General features: G+C 43.6%; 1 protein-coding gene across 4 annotated transcripts in view; it reads right to left on the bottom strand.

Moving 5' to 3' along the window:
• Positions 1-17,955, bottom strand: part of Tinc (transmembrane protein tincar) — a 31,697-nt gene extending 13,742 nt beyond the window's left edge. Inside the window, exons 1-3 of one of the 4 annotated variants that reach the window (XM_076825159.1) lie at positions 16,954-17,955; positions 2,636-2,741; positions 106-201 (exon numbers count right to left, since the gene is read on the bottom strand). The gene's annotated coding sequence lies outside the window, so the exon portion shown is untranslated. The remainder of the gene's footprint in view (positions 1-105; positions 202-2,635; positions 2,742-16,953) is intronic. The other 3 variants (XM_076825160.1, XM_076825161.1, XM_076825162.1) reach the window with 3 other exon arrangements.
• Positions 17,956-19,540: the final 1,585 nt, after the last annotated feature.

Below are 19,540 nucleotides of genomic sequence, written 5' to 3'. Positions count from 1 at the left end.
CTGGACTTTAAAATTTAGGTAAGTAAATTCCACGACACCTACGTTACCGAGAACGTATGTATGTGTTTTGAGGAGTACGTACTACAGTGAGCGAAAATGGTTTACCAGATTTTCTGCTTTGTCTGCGATCGTCTAAAGCTTCCAGGGCTCTCGTTCCGAACAATCGATGCGAAGCTCTGACATGTTTGGCGGTGACAGCGCCTGAAACAAAAAGCGGAAAACGCATTTAGCTGGGGAACAACGGGACATGAAAGGGAAAAAAGGCCGAGAGTAACTTTCGCTCAACCATAGTGCCCCAAAGGTGATGCTGACGTTTTCGTAGTCTATTTGTATTATAATGTACATATTATATATTACGTTATTTAAATAAAAAAAAAATTAAAACCGACTTGAAACAGATGAAAATGCGCTAAAAATAATTTTGTTCCTTAATTAATCTACGACTCTCAATTGTTTAAGTCGACGCTAGATTTACACAGTGCAACTGGTGAGGCGCCGACATAACAAAATTTAGAGTCGCAGATTAAATAAGGAACGAAATTATTTTTTACTATTTAGCACATCTTTACTTTTTTTAAATTTTTTTATTATGCTTCGTTTTATCCTTTCTCTGATAGTTTCCTCTTAATTCGTCGCGCTTCCCAACCGCCCTCCGACATTCGTGCACGTATATGTACCTCGTGCTTGCGGGGTTGGCGTGGGCGAGTCAGCCCCCGGTGTATTTCCACAAATTTCACGACCGCGATTTAACCATTTAAAAGAGTCGAGGGTAGGAGAGAGCGGGTAGGGTCTGAGAGGAATATTTCCCCGAGTTTTGCAAGAGGGACTGCTCTGCGGATGCTGCTGCTGATGATTCGGTAAGTATGCATTCTCTCTAAGGGCTCATTTACAAAGAGGAGTCTCTTTATTATCTGCCGTTTCAACTGGAATACAAATTACACTTAATTCGAAGCATTCGTTTCTAGCCAACTCGCGTACTTACGCACGATGTCGGCAACTGTTGCGATTTTGTCGATTTGCCCTTGGTTAAAACTGATTTAAAAGGACGCTTGTACCTGAGCAGTATGAAGCGAAGGGAAAACGAAAGAATGCGCCGTCGTCCATTGTTCAGCGAGAACCGTGTTCCGTTATTTGTAGCGTTTATTCACGGCCGTATGGATCCGTGGCCTTGGTCTTACGATTAAAGGTGACACCGGCGACGACCGCGATGCAACGACGATGAAAATGATCGAGCTGATGTACCTGCCACCGACAATCCCGCAGCAGCGAGCCATACAAAAGCCTCGGAGAACAGAAAAGAGCTGGCTAGCGTACCGCGATAATTCTAGTGCCCTTACGCACGCATGGCTCCCACTCCCTTCCTTCTCTCCTCTTCCCTTCTCAAAGTCCTTAAACCCCTCACCGCGGCTCGTACAGCTTAACTATTTCCTCCCACTTTAACCACATGCGCCGGCCCAATTGCTAAGAAAAAAACGCAACTTTCACGCGTAAAAGCGTCGCTACGAGGACATTTGTCGCAACGTCTATCTTAACCCTTCGTTGACACTCTGGGTGTGAGCCACCCATAAGCTGATTTCGACGCTCTATGCGTTCTACATGCAAAATAAATGCCTTCTTTCCAAAGCCGACTTACAAATTATCTTCTTTCTCAAAATATTGTGTCCGAACAGCAACTCCGTAGATTTTTAGCTTCTAATATTGAAATTTGAACGAGTTACAATTTTTTAAAGATTTTCCTCGCTTGTTCTGGGTATATGATAATCTAGATTTATTTGACAAAAACTGTGATAAAATTTCAATGAAAAAACCATTGGAATACATTCTAGACAGCTTGAAATTGACCCATGACTTTTTTCATTGCGATTTGATTGTTTAGATGAGAATGGCAGTCGTTCAAAAATTGTTCTGGGTGTGAGCCACCCAGGTACGTCAAAGTTGATCGAACAAAGAGGCGTGTCAACGAAGGGTTAAAGGTAGACGTAATTTTCATTAAAGGTGTTACAGTAGAAGTAGGTAAGTATACCTACTATCTACTATCTACCGAGATATGGAAGTTAACGGTACGATCACATTGACAAACAGCGCATTCTCTCACCCGTTTACTCTGACAGATAAGGGTATTATTCAATATTATTATATTATTCCTCGATTATACCAGGAGAATGTTTTAAACATTCGCTACTGATGGAACGGGGGATCGTTAAAATTTCCATACTACTAGGCTACATTTCTAGTCTTAAAGGTGATAAATTGGAAAGCGTGTATGACGTCTCGTAGATGATTCATGCGAACCCTCTTCTGAAAGGAAACTTCCCCCATGAAAGGGAAAAATCGAAGAGGTTGCCTGGACCAATGGTCTCTTGGAAAAACTCGTGGAGACGAATGGCCGCGGGTATAATAAGAAATCGAACCGACACGGACGGGACGATGCGATGTGTTACCAGTTGCCACTGGCTTGCGTCCTGATATCGCAGCTTACCTATATCACTTTCAAGCTTTCAAACGTAGAGATTTGCCGCGAACCCTTTCCCACTCTTTCGACGCGACGGTTAGTCTGATATCGGAAAGCAGCAAAATTCCCTGCAACTTTTATTAATATAATAGTTTCGCCTATGTACAGATAGAGTCTACTCACAGACCGAACAGTCTCAGCCGCAGCCACAGCACCAGCCACCGCCTCTGCCTGTGCCTCTGTGCCTTTGCCGCCCACGCGAAACAACTTCCACGCTGTACGTATGGATCTGAAACGAAAACCAACGTTAATTGCGCAACAACGCAACAAACCGTTACGAAAACAACCCCAAGTTTACTTCGCTCTTCACACCAGGGTTTACACAAAACCCGAGTTTTGAAAAAACTGGTTTTCGATTTCCACTATTCCTAAAAGAAACCCGGTTTTCGAATTTTCACAAAAAAATATAATTAAAATAGTAAATAAATATTTGTACTTATTTTAAAATTTTTCAGTTTCGTTAATATTATGGAATTACAAAAATATAACAAAACAAAATATACTCTATGCAAATTCAAATGAAAAAAAAACTAAAATAACTAAAATCCGTATAAAATATAAATCTTTTAAAAGGTGGTACCAAATTATAAATCTTTACTCCATTTAGTATTTTCTTTTTCTGAAAATACGAACTCATGAAGGTTAGTTTTACAGTAAACTGCTACTTACTACAATATGCTCGTGTCCTAGGCGATTTTTTAATTAAATGATTAATTTCTGAATATTAATTCCAATATATAAAACCGGTTTTTCAAATTTAAAACCCGCTTTTCGAATTTTACCAAATAAATATAAAACCAATTTTTAAACTCGGTTTTTAAAAACCGACAAACCCTAGTTCGCAACCACCTTTCCGTTCTTCTGCCATCCCTTCTTTCGTTCGCGATACAAGAAACTCGTGCAGTTTTCCTGGCAAGACAAGGTGAAGAACGGACGTCAAACACACTCGAGACGATGCAAAGTGGCTTCTATTCGTTGCTACATAAACTTTAACCATACCTGCGTACGTATGTACGAACATACCACCCGACTCCTCGGTTTCCTACTCGTTATTTCCTTCACAGGGGCCTAAGTACCTTCACCTACCTACCTATCCTCGTAGAGATTCGCGCTCGCTCTATCAGACTAAAATTACTTCGTCACTTTCGCCATTTTCATTGAAACGAATAAAACTCAATTCTCCCCCAAATACCCTAAAATTCTTTGACGAGTAATCTCCTCCCCATCTCGAAATTTAATATCCTTCGGGCGGAAGCTGGCCGCTGGATGCATTCTCTCGCCCTGCATTCGTTCGTCGAGGACAATACAGAACGAGAGCCCTTTTGTCTATCGGTCAACACCGAAGGCATCAATAGCGACGAGTAGCTGGTAGTCTGCCAGCGATCGCTGCTGTACAGAGACTAGCGCGTTTTCAGCCAGACGTCAACGCCTCAATTATCGACAAGCACCCCTCTTGAACGCTGCCTACCCGCGTGGACGCTGCACACGCTGGACACGCAAACTTGCTCTTCGTCGAGCACAGAAACCAGAAAAGAACGACCCCAAAAGTCGGAGATCGCGGCAAGTATCCGCGGAAAAAATCCCATTGGAGGATCGCCAGCGAGAGCTTTGCACCCCATGGATCGCTGCTTCTCTTCCAACCAAACCCAGAGACTTCTAATCCCTTTCGCTGGTTGGAGAGCTAGTGTCTCGGTCTAGAGCATGGCTAGGCCAGGACTAAAGCTGATTGTGAGCAGTTAGTAGGTACTTTGGCCCTGTAGGTGCGTCAGAACGCTAGGAAATTCAACGTTGCAACCGACTACGTATTGCGCTGCGTATACGTGAGGGACTAATCAGCAGGCAGAGACACAATGGCGCTTATCACGTAAGGAACACTTAAATAATGTACGGACAGAAGCTTGACAATTTTTCTCGCGTTGTTACGAAAAAGGTTTCAGTCATTTGATCCTTTTGATTCGAGCCATTCCATCCTCTCGTAGGAAATTCGGAGTCGTGCGTCGACAAGTTGGACGGGTATTAATTAGATAGCTGTCGCGCTACTCGCGAGATATTTAATTATACGCTCTACTTTGTAATCGCGGATTACATTTCTGTTGACGAATCAAATATAAAGAAAATAAATGGCAATTCGTAAAAAATAAATATCTAAATGGAAATGTGTTTGCTGCCGCACCGCTACTGCCCGGCTTTGCCCCCGGTAAATCGATAGAACGACGTCGACCAAAGCTCGGAGAACCGCGACTTTATCTTTTCTCGAAACGAAGGGAACTAAGAAAACGGACGGCTTTTGAAACGGTGGGTCCAGACTACATAGAGATGTGCGACAGTCGGACTTGTTTTGATCTACAATGCCCAATAGTTCGCCGATCCATACGAGTCTTAGGTTCGGCCGGCTCGTTGGACTCGTGTGAATGCTCGTGTCATGCTGAGTACCGAGCGACGCACGAGTAATCTTGGCACCCCATTCCACTCTATCGAAACAAAGGGAAAGTAGGTACATGCATTCTGAAACTTTACTCGCAAGTAAGTCTGATTCATATAGGTATATATGCCTACGTATGTTGTAAGTAGGTTGAAAAAATCGAGCAAGTTGATGCGTGGACAGAAATATCTACGTACAGACGTACATACCCGTGGTATGATGTCCTGGCGACACGTTGCATTTCATCAGATTAGAAGGTTACGCTTCGATCGCCATCGATGAGTCACCGCTAGGGTGGCTTTTATTTCCTCTTGGTGAAATTCTTCTTTATCTAGAGATGCGGCAGCGCCGCGACGCCAAGTACGTAAGATTTTCTCCACGGCACTCCCCGGAATTGTTAAAAAAAAATTTGTAAAGTTTGAGCCCGATCGGATTTTTTTTATCTTTTGGCACATCTCGGTACATGCTCCGCCTTAAATGTTTAAAAGATAGTCCTCGAAAATGAAACTTACAATTTTCTCTTCGCCTTCATAAATAAAAAGTGTTCGAGAAGTGTTTAAACTTTCAAAATTTGAAAAATAAATATTTTTTTCAGTTTTTCAAACTTTTTTCGAAAACCGTTTGTCGCGCGAGAAAAAGTAATAGAACATAAAAGACGCTCCTTGTCCGGATCTACAACTTTTGTTTGACATATTTTTTTATGCAATCAAGAATTTGGAAGATATTATATAAAATTGACTTTGTGAGCTGTTAAATAATTATTTAAATGTTCCAGCGTGCAGGGGCTTTTTTTATTTGGAACTATTCTGGGGGGTGCAACGAAGAAAATTCAGAAGTCGAAAATAAGAGCCACCCTAGTCACGACACTCACGACCCTCGAGACATTTGCCCAACGAACTTTCGGCTTTTCCCGATGAGTCACCCTCGAGATTGAAATCTACGTCATTCCGCAGCATCCCTCACCAACCCCCATAGCCACGAACTCCCAAGTTATCGCAGGCCATCCCGTTGTGTTACATGTGCTTGCATACGTTCTGGATTTTCAAGCATCATATTTTCTGCCCCACATCGAACCAACAATCTACTCACCACCTCGATAACAAAAGCGGGTCAAAATTTCACCCTTTTCACCCTCACGTGTCAACGAGCCACTAACTCGAGTGCTCAGCATATATCATTAACCCGTTTCCCATCCTATCTAAAAATTCCGCAACCACGTCCAATTACAATCAACCCTCATTGCGTCTCGCGCCTGTAATCAACCAACTATAACGTGCTCGGTTTATTTCCATCGAAAGAATGATCATAACAATTTAATAGTGAACAGACTTGACCGATCCAAGTGATAGTCGTTCTCACATTTTCCTCGTTCCTTTTACCGCACTTTATTCCGCCAACCAGCCATCCTCATTTCTCTCTCCTCTCCACCTACCTCTCATCTCTCCTCCTGTCCTTAACCCCCCATTCAATCAATACTTGATGCTGCACACCACTAAACGCCGCGCCAGCAATCTAAACTCTGCTACACAATACACGATTGTATTTCCGATTTATTTATATATTATTCCAACATTCGTCCAGTTACCAAGTTTCTGTTTAACTCTTTTAGCCGACGGGGGTGGTTTATCCGACGTTGAGTAATGCCGCCGTTGGCAACCACCGCCAGATATGCTTTCGGGAACATCGATTTTCGATATAGGAACTAGGAACCTCTATGCGGATCTTGCCCTCCAAAAAGGAAGCCGCGTACCTATATCTGTCGAATACCCGGCGAAATGAGACGAGACGGAACCGGGCCAGACGTGGCTGAATCGTGTGAAAATGAAACATGGCTTGGACAGAAATTGCGCGAATACCGTATTCCTTCGAAACGTTCTGAAACTTCTATAACGATTCGCCTACATATCGTTTCGCAACTATGCCTCATTTCTCCGCCGTTTCACCGAATTCAATGTCTCTGACGACACAGGTAAGTACATAACGCTGTCTCGTATTTTATAACCACCAAGACTGCCATGTTTTATGAGAAAGCAAAACCATCCTTCGACATCTCAGCGAGAGAAATTCTTTCCCTTTACACGGGCTCTATCGGAAATTAATGCTAACCCTAATAATCCGGGTGAAATCAAAGCTTCCTTCCTGCTTGGATTACCCCAATCGGGAATATTAATGCGTTTACGAACGGAATTGGGCTCGCAACCACGCGACGGGACGATTGACAGAGGATCGAATTTGCTCGGTTCCATTGGGCTGTTTCCGCAAAGGATACAATCTTACCTAAGTATATGTATAGTATAGGTATCTAAATAGTTGGTCGCGCGCCGATAGGCTAAGGTTATCGAAACGACAGCTTGGAAATCCGAACAACTGCCATTCCCAGATTCGAAAACGCGATTTATAATCTAGCATAAGAGAAGAGGTGTTGTTGCTTTTTTTTAAACCAGAAGTATTAGTTTGCTAAGTGACGTGTAAGTTGTATACATGCCTAAAGTTTCATCAAAATCGTTTAACGTTGCTCTGAGCTATAAACGCTGAAAAATCGCAGAATATGGTCGAAAATCGCTGATTTCGGGAATTTCGCGATTCTCGACCTTATTCTGCGATCGTTAAGCGTATATAGCTCAGAGCAACGTTAACCGATTTTGATGAAATTTTAGGCTAACCCTTCTAGTTTCTCGACAAAAAAAAACTCACCTCGTTTGGACTAATTCTAAGAAAGTTACGCGATTTTAAAGGTTGTAAACTTGAGAGCTTTGGAGCGGAGCACGGACAATTTTTACTGCTCCAAATTTTGTTTATTATTTGAATTTTCTTTCACTTTATAAGAGCAGGTGAATGAGTTTTTTTAATAAATAGGACCAATTCCCAATTTGTCATCATTGAAAAAAATATTAGCCCGGTGTTAAGGAGACATAGTACCTTCCTTGCCCGAAAATTAAGCATTCTTTATGAATTTTTTTCTTCATGAACATGAAAAGCTAGAAAGATGAGGTTTGTTGAAAATGAAAGCTCACTGTTTGAAAGTATAAAAAGTATTTTATTTAAAAAAAAAAGCAACTGGAGCAAATACAAAATTAGCCCGCTCCAATCCCCCGGTAAACTTTCTTTCGCCCGCCGCTGTACCTGCGTACATAGATCGTAGATGTAAGTAGATAGACGCAGGGTTCTGTTCTCGCTTAACCTTGTTTCCGTTCTTGTCGAACAGGTCCCAAACACGATTAGCGGAGGCTCTGCGAAACTTGACGCGCTTGCAAATCCCGTCAGAAGGGGGCCCGGGGTGTTATATTTGGTTACGCTGTGTTGCTCGCGCCCGTCGGTCGGATCCGGTCAGGAAACATAAACTTTACGCGGTGGATCGGCCGAGCTTTCAACATCTGTCTTTTATGCTTTTTACAAGTTCACCGCGTTGCGTTCGCGTTCGAATCGAGTTCTCGATAAGACGTTTTCTGCTTTGCGTACACGGTTCCTTGAACAAAGGATTGATTACTCAATTTTACTCAATGAATACTTAAAGGAAAGTAGAATATTCGGGACGAGAGCTGAAATGAAATGCGTTAACTGTATTGTGGGAGTGCGAAGACCGTTTGATTGACAAAGTATGTTTGGGCCAGAGCGATTGGGATCGAGAGCGGATGTTTATAGTAGAGTATCGAATGCGTCAGGGGTGTGAGGTTTGAATGCATGCGGAGAGTTTGGGTGACCCGAGTGCGTGTCAAGAGTGCGTGCTGTAAGTGTGAATCTCGGGGAGCGCAAGATAAGAATGAATGAAGTCAGTCCTGCAGAGTCCGTCGAACGAGAGGCATCATCGCCTGAACCTATTCTTTACAATAAATAAGCCTTTTTTTACTTTTCCACGAGTGTGCAGTTTACTCCTGCCCTGATCACCTAACATCCCTACAGTATTATTCAGTTATAAAATTGCCGAACCCCGATGGTCTGCGATATTCCTGTGTACGCGCTGCTATCGTCGCGTACCAGCCATAGCACTCCCCATGTATTCGCGGCAAATTAATTCACGAAATTACTAATATATACATAGAGCGACCAAACCGACGAACTGTGCTGCAGGCCAAAGGGAAATTTGATTGATAGGAGTTGGAGCAACCATTAGAAAAGCACTTTAGGTAATTGGATACTGGTAAATCTCATTAGGTAAACGGTAAAGCCAACAAGTGGGTACCTGTAAACGTGGCGACAGCTTCGTAACGTGCTCGTATTACCCGAGAGCGGACAGAAGAATCAGGTTCCACAGCGTTACGGGGAATCCCACGATTCTCACGGAGGCATCGATGCGACGCATAATTCTGTCCTAACCTTGGATAAGTTCCGCGGTAAGGATTCGGTCGTGGTAAGTCGGCTGCTTAAACCAGCTGGTCAGCGGCCAATACTTCTCGCTGGATCACCTACTTACCTATCCATTAGCACAGGGTCAAACAATAATACCAACATACGCGCCTGTGCGTGTGTCACGTGCTAGTAATCAAATACGGGTGTATCGGGTTGCGAGCGAATCGACCATAAACGTGCAAGTAAACGCATTCACGTGCAACGTATCCTCGTGAAATTATTCCTCGGAGATGCTTCACTGCTGGGGGAATATTTCTCGAAGAAAGTGAGAAAATACTCGAGGACACAAGTAAGTAGGTGTTGGAAGTATGTAAGCAGCTACTCTTAAGAGACAATCAATGGTAACGTGCAAGGATAAACACAAGTTGAGGCTTTTTGGAATACTTTTTAAGTTTATACGACGCGTGGATTGTGTAGTCGGTAAAAATACATATATACGTAGGTATAGTAGAATGCGAGCGCGTTAATAATATTATAGCCCGAGGGGCTGATTGAAATCCGACAGAGAAAATTCCGCGGAGCTTCCGATAATCGGAATGCAACTGATTGTGAGGTTTCGCCGACCGAACGCATATCAATATCGATTCCCTCGCCTCGGCCAATGAATTCCCTCATAGAACTTCCGGCTAACTTGGAGCAAGCCCGAAAGCGCGCGTCACCTACGCGAGGTAATTAAAACTGTGCAAAACCTAAAAGTAATACAGGTCATCCGTTGAGAATTAATTGATTTCTTTACACGATAAAAGTATCGACAATATCGTCCTATCAACGTGTTGTTATTCCACGATCAGTGAACGATGATCGTTCGATCATCCAACACTCTGCGGCCTCTACGCTGATAAATTATTCCATGCAGTCGGGAAGAAAAGAAAAAGTGGCGAAGGTAACGATACGCGCGATCGAAAGAGGTCGATACGACCACCACTACCCACTAAGCGCTAAGCGATTCTTTAACCAGTCTAGAACACGAGGTTGTGATATCGACCGATTAGAAATAGCATTAAGCATTGCAGGTCAGCACGCAACTTGTCGCGTAAACTACTGAGGAGGAAAGGCAGGAAGAAGGGCGTAGACTGTGGAGTGAAGAAGCGTTGTGTTATGCGTGCAGCAGACGCGGGAATCCTAGCAGCTGAGACGGAATAGGTTCCTATTGCGGGACAGAGAGATCGGTAGAAATTAGAAATGCCCTGCCTTGTGGCGAGTACAAAGGGATCGCTACGCGACTATCGGAACTGTAATGTCGTCGGTCCCGTCTACATACTCTACACACATATGTGTGTACACCTATGATAGGTACTTGGACTCGTAGAACTTTTCAATATGTTTGCGTTACGTTGTATACATGCACTCTGATATCTTCGGGGAATCGGGAAATAATAATGTAAGGTGAATGTCCCAATTTAAGAAATAACTCGCCATAAAGAAGGTGTAAAAAATTTGTTTGTGATCAAAATCTGCAGAGTAATTGATTAATTCTTTAATAATGAATCAACCAATTCAAAAACTATCGAAGAAAGATATTTCAAGATTGTTAACTATTAGTAATTTCTAATTAAATATATAATCCTCTAAATGTCCGTATTTCTGCTCATGCGCAACACTCGCGTAAATGTTTGTTAGCAATAATGAAGCATCAACTTTGTAAAAGGGGCTGCAAGGTTGAGCTTACGCAGATGCGGCCAGCGTGACGCCTACAGCGACGATGGGCCCGACCAGTGCGACGCCATAAACATCATAAATTGGCATCGGGGTCCTTAAGAGTTTTTTCCCAAAAGGACAAGAGGGGACTTTCCACGGGACGGAAAGGCAGTCGATTACAGACCGGGACTCGGGAAAGACCTTCTCGACTCTACCGACTTTTAACAACGGAATAAAACTATAACGATTAATTTAGAAAGCGAGTTAATACTCCCAACTTTAAAATATTCTTACATGTTTAAATAGTTTGGAATTATTTTGTTGCAACTATGGTGCAAACGTAACGCATGTAATAATAAGAGAAATACGAAATGATCAGAAATTGGGACGTTCACCTTGGATGAGCGGACGATGGAGAAAATGGACAGGCGCTAGGCGGGCAGGCAGGCGGGTGCAAAAACCTGCGTGGCGCAGTAGGTATGCGCGATAAGTGTTGGGTTACGATAAACTGTTCAGAAACAATGAAACTTGTCGGAGCAACATGTCCCAAACTGTGCAGCCAGGCTTCAACTATCGGGTTACGGGCACACACCAGCACGCGGGGTTCAAGAATTCAAGAACAATGTCCCCCACCGACTATGTAGCGGTGTAGCCGGTTGCTCGCATCAATTTCGCACGGAACGAATACCTAGTCTTGTCTAGTTCAGACGCCACGCTTATTCCCACTTCTGCGGATTTTATATACCTACGTACAGTGACTCGCGCCCATAATGGTAGCCTCTTTAAAATCGCATAACATTTTTAAAATCGGTCCAAACGACTTAAGATTTTTTGAAAAGCTACAAGGATTAGTTTGCTAAGCGACGTGTTACGTTGTTTTGAAAAAAATTGCAATTGGTCGGAATAACAAAAAAAATATATATATATATAAAAAATGTATGTTAAACGATTTTATTAAAAATGCACTAAAAACTAAATAAAAACGTACTAAAAACTAAAAAATAATTCTCATCTTTTACTACAATTTCGCTGGTGTTTTTTCACTCTAAATAAAATCGTAAGTCACTATGTGCAACCAGCAATTGAAGTATCGGTTAGCAAGTGGAACATCGTCGACTACAGTTGATCAATTTTATGGCACATTACAATCTGTATCCTGTAATTAAAACATTTTCTTTCATTAATGCGAATGAAAAATTTCTCATAGCAAATTCATTTCGACGTTTGCACCTGTATCAAAGTGATTCGTACGCTGTTATGGAATATACCGTGCCCCACGATTTAATTTAAAGCGAAGGAATTACTTTTTAGTTTTTAGTGCATTTTAATTTGGAGCTGGAGTTGCCCAATTCCCGTAGGAACTGACCAGTGGCCACGCTTTTGAGGAAGCCCATGTGTTATCGTCTGGAAAGTTGAGAGGCTGGACTTGAATGCGTACAGTTCGTCGTGGCCTCAGCTTCGATATTTCGATATGTACGACTCTCCGTCCCTCTTATATCTCTTTTCTCCCTCCCCTAACGCCCGCGCGCCCCTGTACTACCCCCCAGCTCTAACGTTGCGCCTGCCTTTCGCTTGCCCCCCATCTTCCTGATCCTGTGCCTCGAAATTAAATGCCCGCGGAGGATAAACGATAATGCGCTCGATAGCGGTTTGAAAAAGCGCGGCGCGACGTTCGATCGAGAGCGAAATTATCGGAGCTTTCCCGCTGGCGTGCTTTGCCGTTTGCTCCAACGGTGACGGGATGGCATGACAGCGCGTAAAACGAACAAGAATTACCAACGTTCGTATCGCACGGAGACAAGACCGGAATGGATGAGAGCCCCATACAGTGCATGTATACTGTATATACCTATATAGGTACACGATACGATGAAATGCACAATGCTGGTTGCGAGCAAGCGGACGAGCGAGCGTCAACGATTGTGTCGAGCTCGCGTTAACAGCAAAACGACGGAGAACTCACGGCAAATATATTACATACACACTTGCTGCGCCATCCCGTTCCATTGCAGAACCGCGCTTGCCTCGTCCATTTCGATATCGCGCTCGCTCACAACGCGTGGCACCGCGTCGCATCGCACCGCTGGAAAATACAAACGTAGCTCCGTATATCGGACCTACGTAACGGGCCGTCCTTAAATTACGTAAGGTTAATTTCGGCGATTTCTTACTCGCCCCCAGTGTAAGAATTCGTAAGATTTGACATCGCAACCCCCTTCTTACGTAATATTTTTTACATTTAATTTTTCGCAGTCATTAAAATTCTTTTAAAAGTTTATATAATTCATTTAACTCGGTTTCCGGAAATTTAAACTGAAACTAGTTTTCTGGAACATTAATGATAGAATTTGTGTTTATTGAAAATTAGGTTGAAAAAAAATACGAACTGCAATTCAATGCGTTTCGCGATCGAACAACTTCCGACAGTCTCAACATGGGATGAGATAATCCTGTAAGTATTGGCAAGTGTAAGAAACAAGCGGTGGACAAGAAACAAGGAATCCGTCACGCCGGAGCACGCTCGCCAAGCGGTTGGGCACTTGGGCAGCCAGCAAAAGAGTGGAAAGGATCGCATACCTGTGAAGCAGGTGTTCCATCCGAGACCGGCTTTTCGTTCTCTTTCCCTTCTCATTTCTTACCCTTACGCACCTCCCACCGATCCAAACGCGCACACGCGCACCTACCACCTATCTCTGCCGACCCCGGACCGCGCCTTCTTCGCTCGGATTTACTCGTATTCGTCTAACAACAGTACCAACAGAACGGCCGCGGTACCAAAATTCCACGCGGTTTATCCCCCCATCGCGAGAGTTATTCGAACCGCGACCGTGTCGAATCCGCTTCGTTTTCATATCTCGTGTCAGACACGCCAAAGTATGGGAAAGAATTCTCGAGAAATTCGCTCAAATCAATCGCATCGATCGGTGATAATGCGCGCCGTTTAAATACATTTACCTAAAGGTTTTAATGCCGTTACGTGTCTGCCACCAATCAGCATACCTACTTCACTTCTAATTCCATCACATATCAAACACTGAAAATAAGGGATTTTTTGGGGATATTTCGGTATATGCTCCGCCTGAAATGTAAAATATAGACCTCGAAAATAAAAATTACAATTTTATTCTTCGCCTTCATAAATAAAAAGTGTTCGAGCACCATTTAAACTTTGAAAATTTAAAAAAATGTAAATTTGTTTCTTAGGTTTTCGGACTTTTTTCGGAAACCGTTTGTCGCGCGAGAAAAAGTAATACGGCATAAAAGATGCTCCTTGTCCGGATCTACAACTTTTGTTTGACATATTTTTTTATTTAATCAATAACTTGGAGGGTATTATATAAAATCGACTTTGCGAGCTGTTAAATAATTATTTAAATGTTCAAGCACCCGGGGGCACCTTTTCCCGTTGTCCGCTCGGGCTCAAACTGTACACAGATTTTTGGTATTATTTTGAACTGTTCCGGGGGTGCCGCAAAGAAAATGTTGAAACAAAAAATCACCAAGAGTAAATAAGAGCCACCCTAATGTACGTATTCATACAATACGCTTTTTTCCACCAAACAAGCCTCTAGCCTTTCTCGGAATAACCTTCGGCAATGAGTTGTTGAGCGATAAATTTATCCACAGGAGGGTCTCCCGCCTCTCTCTTCCTCGGTTCAACGAGGGTGGACGAAACGACAAAAATAACCCCGAAGGCGGCTGTCTTCTACCAGTCCAGCGAATAGATAATCTAATCCTAATGGAGGGATGCACCCGTCCGAAGCATAACGTGGCAGTCCAAAGGGAAGATTTGATAAAAGTTTTATTTTTTAACCAAATATCGCTGGACGATTAACCATTGTAGAAAAGAAAAGAGAACCCCGACACGTCGGTGCTCTCGCATATAAAATATATATAAAATCTCACAATAAAAGGAATCCCTAACGTAGGTGAATAGTAAGGGGTCTACAGCAGACGCTGATACATACATGTTGCAGTGAAACATTGATACATGCATCATGATAGAGGTTTCATGAAACTTGCATCTTGTTCACCAGCCAGTAGGGTTTCACTGCAACATGTATCAGCGTCTGGAGGCCCCTTTAAATACGTTGCAAAGTTTCGTTGTTAGCAGAGTCACGTGCAGGCGCGATGTCTAGCGGCTCACAATCAGTCAAACGTTAAACGTGAATGAACCTCCTGTCGACCGGCAACATACCATAATATGTGCACGGCACATGCCTGCAGCAATTATTACGCAACTCGGTAACGATGACTGAACCAAGGAGTCTACGGTGCGTTGACTATCGCGGAAGAAAGCGACGGTGGTGTGATCGGTGGTCGATACAGAAGGTTAAAACTCGTAAAGCGAACCGATCCAATTCCATCCCATTCGTGTCGATGAATATGTATGTAGATAAATTTTCCATTTTAAAAATAGAGAAATTTCCATTTACCTGTGAGAATTTTAGTAAATCATTTCTAAATCGAATTCAGACTGTAAATACAAAATGGACAAGTTGAACAGATCGGATAACGATTAAATCGTTCATAGCTCTGTACACTTTCTTTATAATCTACAGTGACTCAAATTAATACTCGGACACTTTTTAAAATCGCATAACTTTTTTAGAATTGGTCCAAACGACTTGAGTTTTTTTTTGAGAAGCTAAAAGGATTAGTTTGCTAACTGACGCGTTTCGTCGTTTTGAAAAAAAAATGTATTCGGTTGGAATAGCGAAAAGAATAGTAAAGGTCGATTTTTGAACTTCTTTTTGTGAGCTTGTAATGAAAATTAAAAGAAAAACCGTTTGTAGATTGCAGTAAGTTGTGTACGTGCCTAAAATTTCATCAAAATCGGTTAACGTTTCTCCGAGCTACAAACGTTTAAAGATCGCAGAATAAGGTCGAGAATCGCTGATTTCGGGAATTTTCGCTATTCTCGACCTTATTCTGCGATCTTTAAACGTTTGTAGCTCGGAGCAACGTTAACCGATTTTCATGAAATTTTAGGCACGTATACAACTTACTGCAATCTACAAACGGGGTTTTTGAATTTTCATTACAAGCTCACAAAGAAAAAGTTCAAAAATCGACCTTTACTATTCTTTTCGCTATTCCAACCGAATACATTTTGTTTCAAAACGACGAAACGCGTCAGTTAGCAAACTAATCCTTCTAGCTTCTCAAAAAAACTCAAGTTGTTTGGACCAATTCTAAAAAAGTTATGCGATTTTAAAAAGTGTCCGAGTATTAATTTGAGCCACTGTAGATATTCTAGATGGACCATCCCAAACAATTTTCTTTCAACGATACAATATCGTGTCCTACGACCTGTGCTCCTGATTGCGCGTCGCTGCCTCGTTACACGACGTTAAGCCGTTTACGTGTACGCGTGTGCAGTGCACACCGTGCACCGTGCACCGTGCAGGCAGCCAGGCACGCCGTTATCCCGCCCGCCGCGTCACGACCGAATCTACAGGTACAGGTACTAACGTATAATTAGCGTAGTTGTGCACAGCTTTGAAGATTCGCCCGATGGTCGTGCCGCATTTTCCGTTTCCTTCAATTCTCGTTTATACACATACCTAAATATTTCTGACTGACGTGCGTGTAGCCGAATCCTAAGTAACACTTAGGTATACAAAATTCCTATTATACCATCGACCCTGGTCTCTAAACTGCACGAACGAACCAAACAGCTCCTCCTCCACGCCGTTTTATCATAATTCCTATTATTCTTTCCCTACCCTCGACAACACATACTGTATACATACATCTCTATGCATACCTATTCCCTACTTTCCTACTCAAGACCCGTAAAGATTTACAGAGTCACGCTCCTGACATTTCGTTTAATTAAAAATGAAGCGGTTTCATCGTAGAAAGAACTGTTTGGAATATAACGAGAAGTTTAGACGACGAGCAACAATAACTTTGCGATTTAATGACGCGGGTAGGTAAAAATGTTTATCGACGACGGTAATGTTTTATGAAAACGTGAAAACGCAACGATGCTTGATAAACGCGCCTTAATAAAATTATGCGCACTCACCTTTCTGCTCCTCCAATCCTGCGTTTAACGTTGGCAATTTCCAACGGGCATAGGCGCAGCTCGATCAAAGTCAGATCCGCCAAACTACCGTAAACCAACTACCACTCCCGACAATTTCTCTAACAACTTATCATTTACTAAGAGATTTATGAGTAACCAGCGACTCGGTTCAGCTCGGCTTGAATAGGTCCGATGCGACGTAACGCGACACGATACGGCACGGAACGGAACGGCACAACACGATACGATACGGAAAACGCACAATCAAGTATAACGCGGTCAAACTGTTTACACCGCCCGATCACGCACTTGTACGTCGACACCATTGATGGCCGGTAAGCGTGGCACAGATCTGCTATGTCCTCGACACGCGATCACACCTATCATGTCCAACTCCGCGAGTGATTTGCGGCGAAATTACAGTCGATGCATCTTTTCAGTCCACGAAATACGGGAAATGTCGCAATTGGGCGCACACCGGCTGACGAACAGATTCCAGCAACAATCCAAGCGAGTAAAGCGAGTTAGGCGAGTAAGGCGAGTAGCTCTTCACGAGGATGCGATCACTCCGGAGAAACACTCGCGACGGTAAGGAACGTGCAACGATACCGGCGACCACCGAGGACTTTGAGCAAGCGTGTTCCAACCGGAAAAAACACGGACAAGATCAGAGGGGGCGAGAAATGATTCGAAAACATCGAGAGTCACATCACGGTAAACGTCCACGCTCGCTCTGAGCAGCCCCGGCACAGTGCCACGAATCTACCGCGCACTGCGCTGCACATCCGACCCTCTCATTGGCCAATCGGCCGCTACACCATTCCTCCTCGCAGCTCCTTTACCGCCAGAGGTTCTCTTCGTCCTCGCAACCGCCGCTACAACTATTTTATCGACTTTCTTTCCTTTTTACTTTTCATTGCACGGATAACGATAAAAGAATCCCCGTTACCTACGATTCAATTGCTTAGGATCACATCAATTACGGGATCCATCGTTTCCGAGCTTTCTTCCATTACTCGCGCTTTTATTAATTATTACGCATAGAGTCGCGAAATCAATGACAGCGCAGATGAGTGCAAATGACAAAGCAGCATGGTCAAAATGGTTGTAGGCATACAATTGCCGCTGGCGAGCCTGCGTTCATACGAGAAAAAAAACTGAGTATGTGTGTACGTACACACATGCACGTAAGCGTGTCCAAGCTTGCGAGGCTCGTGGGAATCACACGATTGCCAAAGCAACGCGAGTTAGTCAATCGACGGAACTGAAGATATTTGGTAAAAGATCGCGAGCGAGATCGGATGCATTCTCCTGGTGTAGCCGGGAAGAGCAGGTGCGCCATGCATCACGGAAAACCAGTCTTTTTCTTATTGATCTTGCTTCTGCCCTTTGGAGTTTGGACCGCCACCAAGCAATCCCACCTGCCGATCACGTGGCTTGCTTGGACCACTCGGCCGAGCACAATTTATCTCTCGATACTAGTACGCTCTTACAAAGTAACTTGTACAACTTTCTATAAACGATCCCGCAAAAGTGCTGTACACCCTTCTGGAATACATATGTATATGTAGCACAGTACTACACGCCCGTGGCAATCAGAACGGCTAGGTAAACGTCGCGCCGGCACTGGGACCACCTCGCTACAAACTGACGGTAATTTTTCGATTAATCTTACCCCTTTCTTTACTCCTAGCTTTTGATCTGCCGCTAAGAGGAATGCAGAACAACGTTGGTTTCCACATCGGGGAAAAACAGATGCGCGAAACGCAGCTGCCCGCTGACAATAGGCCAAAGCTAGTCGCGCCTGGTACAATTGTATTTGTAAGTACCTACACTATCGTAGCCGCGGGTAAAATCTTTCGTTGCCCGACCGACCACGTCCACCTACTACGTTGGCGATTAACACATTCCACACGACTGATGTCATAAGACACAAACCGATACTACCTGCCCTATACCTTCAGAAACGGCCGTGCGGAACGTTTTAAACACGTGGCGAGGAGTTACCGTTGGACAGCTGTGACAAGCCAACGAAAGGTTTTCATCAGAAAATCATCCGACGACCAGCATCAACATCAGCAGATGTTCTATCCTTGATAAAGATTTCGCGAGGCGAAATGTATCCATGGAGCGGCGTGGTGCCGCGCTGCGCGGCGTCTCGTAACAAGCGTCAGCTGGCAAAAGGAACGCTGAAACTCGTTACTTTCGGTTTCTGACGATGAGTGCGATCGTAGTCCGTAAACGACGGCAATCTGTTCCGTGGCAATTTGTAATCCAATACGATCAATCGAGCGGCTGCATACGTGTCGATACGATACCGAAGCTTTTTGCAAGGTGTCCGATTAACGACCACCTGTCGGTGTTGTTTGCCGGCTGATGACAATTTCACCAACACGCATCGGAGAAAGCAAATGCGAGTATGCATCTACACGCGGCCTGGTAAACAGTGGGGGCGCCATCGCGTTAATTAATAACCTTTAGATTTAAGTACGTTACAAGCGGCGTACACCACACCGTCAAACGTGATTGCCCCAAGTATTATCCCTGCGACAGTGAGCGGGCAAAGAGCGAATTTCCAGCCGAACTT

Source organism: Andrena cerasifolii, chromosome 13 (genome assembly GCF_050908995.1).
Source record: "Andrena cerasifolii isolate SP2316 chromosome 13, iyAndCera1_principal, whole genome shotgun sequence".
NCBI lineage: Eukaryota > Metazoa > Arthropoda > Insecta > Hymenoptera > Andrenidae > Andrena > Andrena cerasifolii.
This window is presented reverse-complemented; position numbering and strand designations above follow the sequence as displayed.